Source organism: Camellia sinensis, chromosome 10, assembly GCF_055761805.1.
Source record: "Camellia sinensis isolate YWXY chromosome 10, ASM5576180v1, whole genome shotgun sequence".
NCBI classification, from domain to species: domain Eukaryota; kingdom Viridiplantae; phylum Streptophyta; class Magnoliopsida; order Ericales; family Theaceae; genus Camellia; species Camellia sinensis.
Genome location: NC_138970.1, coordinates 130764568 through 130772351, shown reverse-complemented (window position 1 = coordinate 130772351; position 7784 = coordinate 130764568).

Genomic DNA, 7784 nt, shown 5'->3' with positions numbered 1-7784 from the left:
GTCTCCCAGGGCTCCTCTTCACAACCCTGTGGTTCGAATTTAGAAACTCTAAAACAGGAGAGAGAACAAGCCATTTTGAGGAGGGGTTCAAAAGGTTCAAATGGAAATAATGGCCGGCCATAAACTTTTAGGGTCCTCCCATGTGTGTACATCACAAATATGTGGTTCAAAGTTCAAGAAAGTGGCCCAAGGGTGTTCAACATTGGCTCGGAAGGAGGGGTTCAAAAAGGTCAAGAAGCATTAGTGGCCGGCCATGAACTTTTAGGGTCCTCCCATGTGTGTACATCACAAATATGTGGTTCAAAGTTCAAGAAAGTGGCCCCAAGGTGTTCAACATTGGCTCGGAAGGAGGGGTTCAAAAAGGTCAAGAAGCATTAGTGGCCAGCCATGAACTTTTAGGGTCCTCCCATGTGTGTACATCACAAATATGTGGTTCAAAGTTCAAGAAAGTGGCCCCAAGGTGTTCAACATTAGCCCAGAAGTGTGAAAAACGGGCGTCGGAGGGCGCCGGAGGGCGTATAACTTGGTTGCTGCAACAATTGCTGGCCTCCCACCCTTCTACGGCCTTCCTAGTTATAAAACAGAGGTACCTGCCAAAAATGAACGAAAATCGTTGCAAAACGAATGTTCAGGGGCCAAAACGCGCAGTTTGGGGTCCCGAAAATGGGCTGTTAAGCACCGAAAGTGGCATTCGGCCACGAAGTGGGTTTCTCAGACCCCAGTGTCCCTTGAAAGGGAGAAAATAAGATGTATGCCAAAATTTAGAGCAAACGGAGATGGTTAAGCAGTCCCGAACCGAGGCACACAGCCTGACGGTCCCGAAAATCGGAAACCGGGCTCCGAAATGGACAAAATGGCCTGTGGCCACAAAATGTAGCCCACGGCCGCTGAGAGATGGTCTACAGGACCTCTCCCTTCCCTCGGGAAAAGAAATAGAGAAAATCGAGTCTGGTTCGCAAACCGAGGCAAGGCACAGAAGAGGGTTCGGAAGTCCGGAGGCAGGGCTCACGGCCGCGACTCTGAGACTTCTGAACGAGCACATTATGCAATATCACCAAGCGCTCAACTGGTGACGTCTAAGTCTTAAGGTCGGTCAAAAATGGGGTGTCTACAGTTGCCCCTCTTTGACAGAACTCGGAAATCATAAGGATGACGGGAGTGAATGTCAAAGCCCAGAGACGACCCATTTTTGACAAGGCCGAAGACTTAGACAAAGCAGACAAGATAGACAAAGATGTGCCCGCAGGCAGGGGCAAAATGCAAATGATATGCAAGAAGATTTTGAAGATTGGACTTATACGCTACGCGAAGCCGGTTTTGAAAGTTGGACTTATACGCTACGTGAAGCCGGTTTTGAAAGTTGGACTTATACGCTACGCGAAGCCGGTTTCGAAAGTTGGACTTATACGCTACGCGAGGCCGGTTTTGAAAATTGGGGATTCATGCAATGCACTGCAATGTAATAACTTGAAATGCAATGTAATAGCTAGGAAATGAAGGTACCTCACAAGGGCATTGGCAATGACTTACCTCATGCTGCTGGGGGTCTCCCGCTTCTTCTCAGTTGAACCACAGGTACTACTTTTCTCCCTGACTATGGTTGCAGCTTTCCCTATTCTCCAACAGGGTGACAGACTAGGTTGGATCAGTATCCAAAATTGAGGTGCATACAGATGCTATCTCAATCTATGGGGCTACCATACAGATTTCAAGCCGAGGATAAACCCCTGGGTATTTAAACCAGACTTTAGTCTCGGAAATCCCGAACCTTTGCGTTCTAGGCATAAGCCATTCGAACTCTAGTTTCCACCGTCTCAGTTGGTCTCCTAGGAACTCACCGCAAACACAGGCACGTGGCTATACCAGACCACCGGAAGTCGTTCGGGTACGACAAACACCAAAGGAATTGCACCTTTAGAGGATTTAAGGTCTCCTAGACCAGGAGTGCACAAGATAGTGCGAATAAAGATGCAGGATTTAAGGTCTCCGCAGACCGAAGGATTTAAGGTCTCCTAGACCGGGGAGTGCACAAGACAGTGCGATGCAGAGTGAATGCACAAAACAGTGCTAAACAGATGCACAAAATAGTGCGATGCTAAAGGTGAACAAAACAGTACGAGCAAGGTGAATGCACAAAACAGTGCGATACAAATAAGGTGCGCAGGATAGCGCGATACAATGCACTAACAAGTACAGGTGAGATGCGCAAGATAGCGCGATGGAATGCATGCAAAATGCAAGTAAGGCGCACAAAACAGTGCAATGCGCAAGAAAGCGCGAGTGATTTGAAATGCACAGGACAGTGCGATACGCTAAACAGCGCGATTGAAATGCACTAAACAGTGCGATACGCTAAACAGCGCGATTGATTTTGAAATGCACTAAACAGTGCGATACGCTGAACAGCGCGATTGATTTGAAATGCACAAGACAGTGCGATACGCTAAACGGCGCGATTGATTTGAAATGCACAAGACAGTGCAATACGCTAAACAGCGTGATTGATTTTGAAATGCACAAGACAGTGCGATACGCTAAACAGCGTGATTGATTTTGAAATGCACAAGACAGTGCGATACACTAAACAGCGTGATTGATTTTGAAATGCACTAAACAGTGCGATACACTGAACAGCGCGATTGATTTGAAATGCACAAGACAGTGCGATACGCTAAACAGCGCGATTGATTTGAAATGCACAAGACAGTGCAATACACTAAACAGCGTGATTGATTTTGAAATGCACAAGACAGTGCGATACGCTAAACAGCGTGATTGATTTTGAAATGCACAAAACAGTGCGATACGCTAAACAGCGCGAGTGATTTGAAATGCACAAGACAGTGCGATACGCTAAACAGCGCGATTGATTTGAAATGCACAAGACAGTGCAATACGCTAAACAGCGTGATTGATTTTGAAATGCACAAAACAGTGCGATACGCTAAACAGCGCGAGTGATTTTGAAATGCAATGCACAAAATAGTGCGAGTGAGATACAACCACAAGATGCACAAGACAGTGCTAGTGAGATACAAAGTGTAAGTGCACAAGATAGTGCGAGTGAATGCATGTTCTATGCAAATGAGGTGCATTTTCTATGCAAGTATGGAAGAGTGCATTTTCTATGCAATATTGAAAGCAAGCATATCCTATGCATGAAACAAGTAAAGCATATTCTATGCGGAATCGAAAGCAAGCATATTCTATGCATGAATCATTACGATGCGCGGCACGCATGCAACAATAGTGTATATGAAAATTCATATTCTATGTAGTTGAGGAGTATCAAATATGTACTCTGGTGCCTCTGATTTACCTCTTAGAGGACTTTGCAACACACTCAGCTCAAAAGGGCACACCCTGTTCATGTTGGCGAGAGGTAACATCTGCTGCTGCTGCTTTAACGGCCATTCTGACTTGAAGCATGCTTAAGCTTGGAGTAGAGGCACACTCATTCTTCAGGGCACTGGCAAGGCCTGAAGAGGTACATATGGAATGCAATCTCAGAATTTTCTGAAGGTGAAACACACTCAGATGCTCAAAATTTTCCCTCTTTTCTTTTGCTTTGTAATCCGGAACTTATATAGCTTCAGATAGGTCCTTGTTTTGCTGTTCTGACATGACCTGGGCTGGACCCTGCGGTTTTATGAAAGAACGAATCTTGTTTTGCATAGATGTGGAGAACGGCACGGCACTCGGAGCGCAAAACGATTTTATTTTGAAATTGATAAATGAGTTCTCGACCAGGTATTGAGCCTACGACTGAACACAGCAAGACAACTCAACAAGGAAATAAAAGGCACACAACCTAGACACATCGAGTAACACTCGAAACGACTCAAAACAAGGATCGAGATAAAACAAAAAGACACGACACTCGGACGTGCACAGGGAGCCTGTTTCACCGGGTAGTGTTTCCCACCCTTTCTCATTTGTGGTTCTCACATAACTCGGCCCTCAAGCTCTGTTTTTCTGAAAAAAGCCCTCTTCTCACTTTTCCTCTCATCGCACATCTCTCTATTCTTCAATCTCTCATTTTTCATCCCTCCCCTGGGTGGTTGATGGATGAACAGCAAATTGTGGGCTCGCGCCCCTAGCGTTCTGCTAGATTCTCTTTCTTCCACTCACAGCTAATGAATTCTTCCCGCGGAAAGGTTGCGCTACAACTGGGTGTGTAGCAAATCTGTAGCTAACATCAGTTGATGATGCCTTGCTGGGGAGTTTGGACGTGATAAGATCTGTCCAGATGATGGAGTGGAATATCTTGCCCCATTCTAGTTCGTGCTTCGCACTCGGCTTGATATCTCGCTGCTTGGAGGATGAGAGAGCTTTCTGCCCTTTGTTGTGCCCTTTTCTGGCAGGTAGAGTGCCCTTCTTGGCAAGTATGTTGACAATGGGAAAGACAGAAAGCTTGACTCAACTGTGCCCCTAGTTCATCATTTTGACCATTTTTTGTTTTAGTTTTCTCCTAAAAAAAAAATTTTGACCAAAATGAGAGTTAGATTAACGCGCTTGTTCAATTTTCTGATTTAAAATCATGCAAGTTAGGCTGTGAGCACTGAAAATTTTCCTCTTTTGGGTCCAACAAATGGTCCAGTTTTGAAAATTGAATACTTTTCGAAAAGGTTAGTCAACCTCAGTAAAAATTCTCAAAAACTATTTTTGCAAACGACCACTGCTCAACGAGCACGGAATCTACTCTCGAGATGTACAACCTCGGATCCATAGCAATCGAAAATTGCCCCTTGCTTGAGGGGAACTGCATGGCAACGGAAAGTTGCCCCTTGTTTGAAATGACACTGCGGCGTTCTGAATGGCAACGGAAAGTTGCCCCTTGTTTGGATAGCACCGCAGCGCATTGAATGGCAACGGAAAGTTGCCCCTTGTTTGGATGGCACCGCAGCTGTAGACGCGCCCGTGGGCCTCATGCTACAGTTCGGACTCGATTTTGTTTCACGGTTCTTAATCTGAACCAAAGAGTCCAAATCTGGCAAATCGTTTTGAGAAACAGATTTTTGAAAAGTAGTGCCAAACATGGACTGCTTTGCCAGATACAGAGTCGCCACCTAAATATTTTTTATGGGAGAATTTAGGAAACCCTGACTCGATGCCGAAGGCCACATGTCCGTCATCACCGGAGTTGTCTCGGCTCGGGAGCTTGGGTACGATCGGGGAAGGTCAGCTATGAGCACCCCCTTTCGCCCGGTCCGAAGACCGGCCTCTACTAACCGTGATATCCGTTTTTGAAAACTTTATGTGTTCTTAAACCAATTGTTAGCCTAGAATTACTATGTTATGCGCGCAGCAAACAAGTATAGACCAAATCGCCCAAATTGGAACAAAGCATTTCATGTTTGTTTTGAAAATGGTTTGCTACTCGCAAGTAGGCTAAAATGCAGATTTTGCCACCCTCAAGTGGGCTTTTTAGAGAAGATGATTTTGCCACTATCTAGTGGGCTTAAAACTCACAGTTTTAATGCATTATTCCAATTTAGGTAATTCAACCTCCATCCACAGGCATTCAAGCAGTTATATCACATAAGCAGCTAGCCTCATGGTAATCATACTGTCATGGCAACACTCACACGCATGCGATATGCTAAAGCATAAAAGCTTACCTAGTACTCCGAGCCAAAACAGAAACTAGTCAGTAATCATATGCATGATCCTAGTTCATGTTAAAAATGGCTAATGCAACACATGCAAAGATGCAATCTAAACAGGCTCGGCTATCCTAAAGATGGCATGTGAAATGCTGCAACTAACAAGTATTCAATTTGGAATTGAAAAGTACAATGTAGTTTGTATGATGTACCGAGCCCGGTGCATGTCAACAAATGCATGAATGCACGCATGCATAGCATAAGGTATGCTAAAATAAATGTGCCCTAATCTACCATCATAAGCAGGTAAATAAAAGGGAAGAAAGAAGTGGAGGTTGGAAGACATGCACACCACGCACACACACTTATTACAGACACGCCCTCACTCGGAGGGACCAAAATAATAATACAGCCCGAATAATTATTACAAAACTTCTAGTCTAATCAAAAAAAGGTGCCAAAGGAAGATGGCCGCAGCCCCCGCCTTGGGATGCGTGAATAATGCACGTTCGATCCAACTTGCCCGGAAACTCGTTGCCATAGCACTACTGCCTCTGTTTTCACTGCCTTTTCTTCTCTGAAAACTTGTCAAAGTCCCAGAGAACCTTCTATGAGAATTGCAGAACATCATCGGCTGGGAGGAATAGCCACCGGCCGTGTGCAATATCCATCGGCTGGAGATAAAGCTATCGGCACTGAATAAATAGCCGGTCGGCACTGAATGTTGCCGGTCGGCATAAACTTCCTGCAGAAGACAGTTTTGACAGCAACAAAGGACAGGCAGTGTATGGCATGAAATTTCAAGCAAATGTGTGCACCAACACATCCCTTATCATGCTTTTGACTCAAAGGGGTATGTTCCTTGATTCTCGGACCACCAATTGCGCATTTCGATGCGTGATGGTCTAAGAAACCAAGTATGCGCTTTGATTTCAAATGTCATGCAAACCAAACAAACACATAAAGCCTAACCTCTATCACATGATCAAGAGGCAAGGCATGCATGCCAATGCAATGCAACCTAGGTATGCAAACAAGAATACAAGCATGCTATGCAACTACATGGCATGCACAATGCTAACAACATAAGATGCACAACGCTTTGAAACATGGCATACACAATGCAAGATGGGCTTACACCAATACAAGTGGACCTCAGTCACACTCACATAGGAGGCCATAAGATGAAAATGAAGTGCCTCGAAATGCGTGCACACGGGCACGCAAACCGAGGCAATGGCATATGCAATGCAATGGCTAAAATGGCATATAGAATGCAACATGGACTTATACTAACATGAGAGAGCCTCAGCCACACTCACATAAGAGGCCGATGGATGAAAATGAAGTGCCTCGAAATGCGTGCACACGGGCACGCAAACCGAGGCAATGGCATATGCAATGCAATGGCATGGAAAATGATATGCAAACATGCCAATGGGATTTCAGCACTGAAATGTGGGGGAAAATAGCCCCGAAATGAGGCGAAAACACACCCGATGCATGGAATAGTCCCGAAACATGGACTTTTGGCACCCGAAATGGCTTACAGCTATACAAAGCATGCACAATATGGACATGGAGCATGAAGACAGAAGCAAGACAGCTCTAAGACAAGCATTTTTACAGTTTATGACATGGCCAAACAGCAAGCAAAGATAGGGCTAAAATGGCATACAAAAACGGCCCTAAACATGAGATTATGAAGCAACTCACAGCTGCTAACTCCAAACAGGTTAGGGCCCTTCAACAACATTGAAGAGGGGCCCAAAATAAGCCACTTTACAGAACTGTAAAAACCCAAAAACAGTATACAAACATGCTAGAAATGCAATGCAAAATGAGGCTCAAAAAGAGGCTATAACACAAAGTGTGCAAAATATTCAACAAACAGCCAAAGACCCTTAATAAAACATGTTAATAAGGTCAAAATAAGACCTTTTCTAGGCCTGTAAAAAGATCAAAAACGGAAGCACAATGGGCTGCCAAAGCATGCAAAAATGGGGACCAAAGGAGGGTATAAAGGCAAGTATAGCATGGAGGTCCCAAACAGTGTTGAGCCCTTCTTCAATGTTGAAGAGGGGCTCAAAATAAGCCTATTTTCAGTTTACATCAGGCTCTAAAACAGATCACGCGCAAGCCAAAAATTCTATGCAAGATTATGGCATTCAAGGAGGA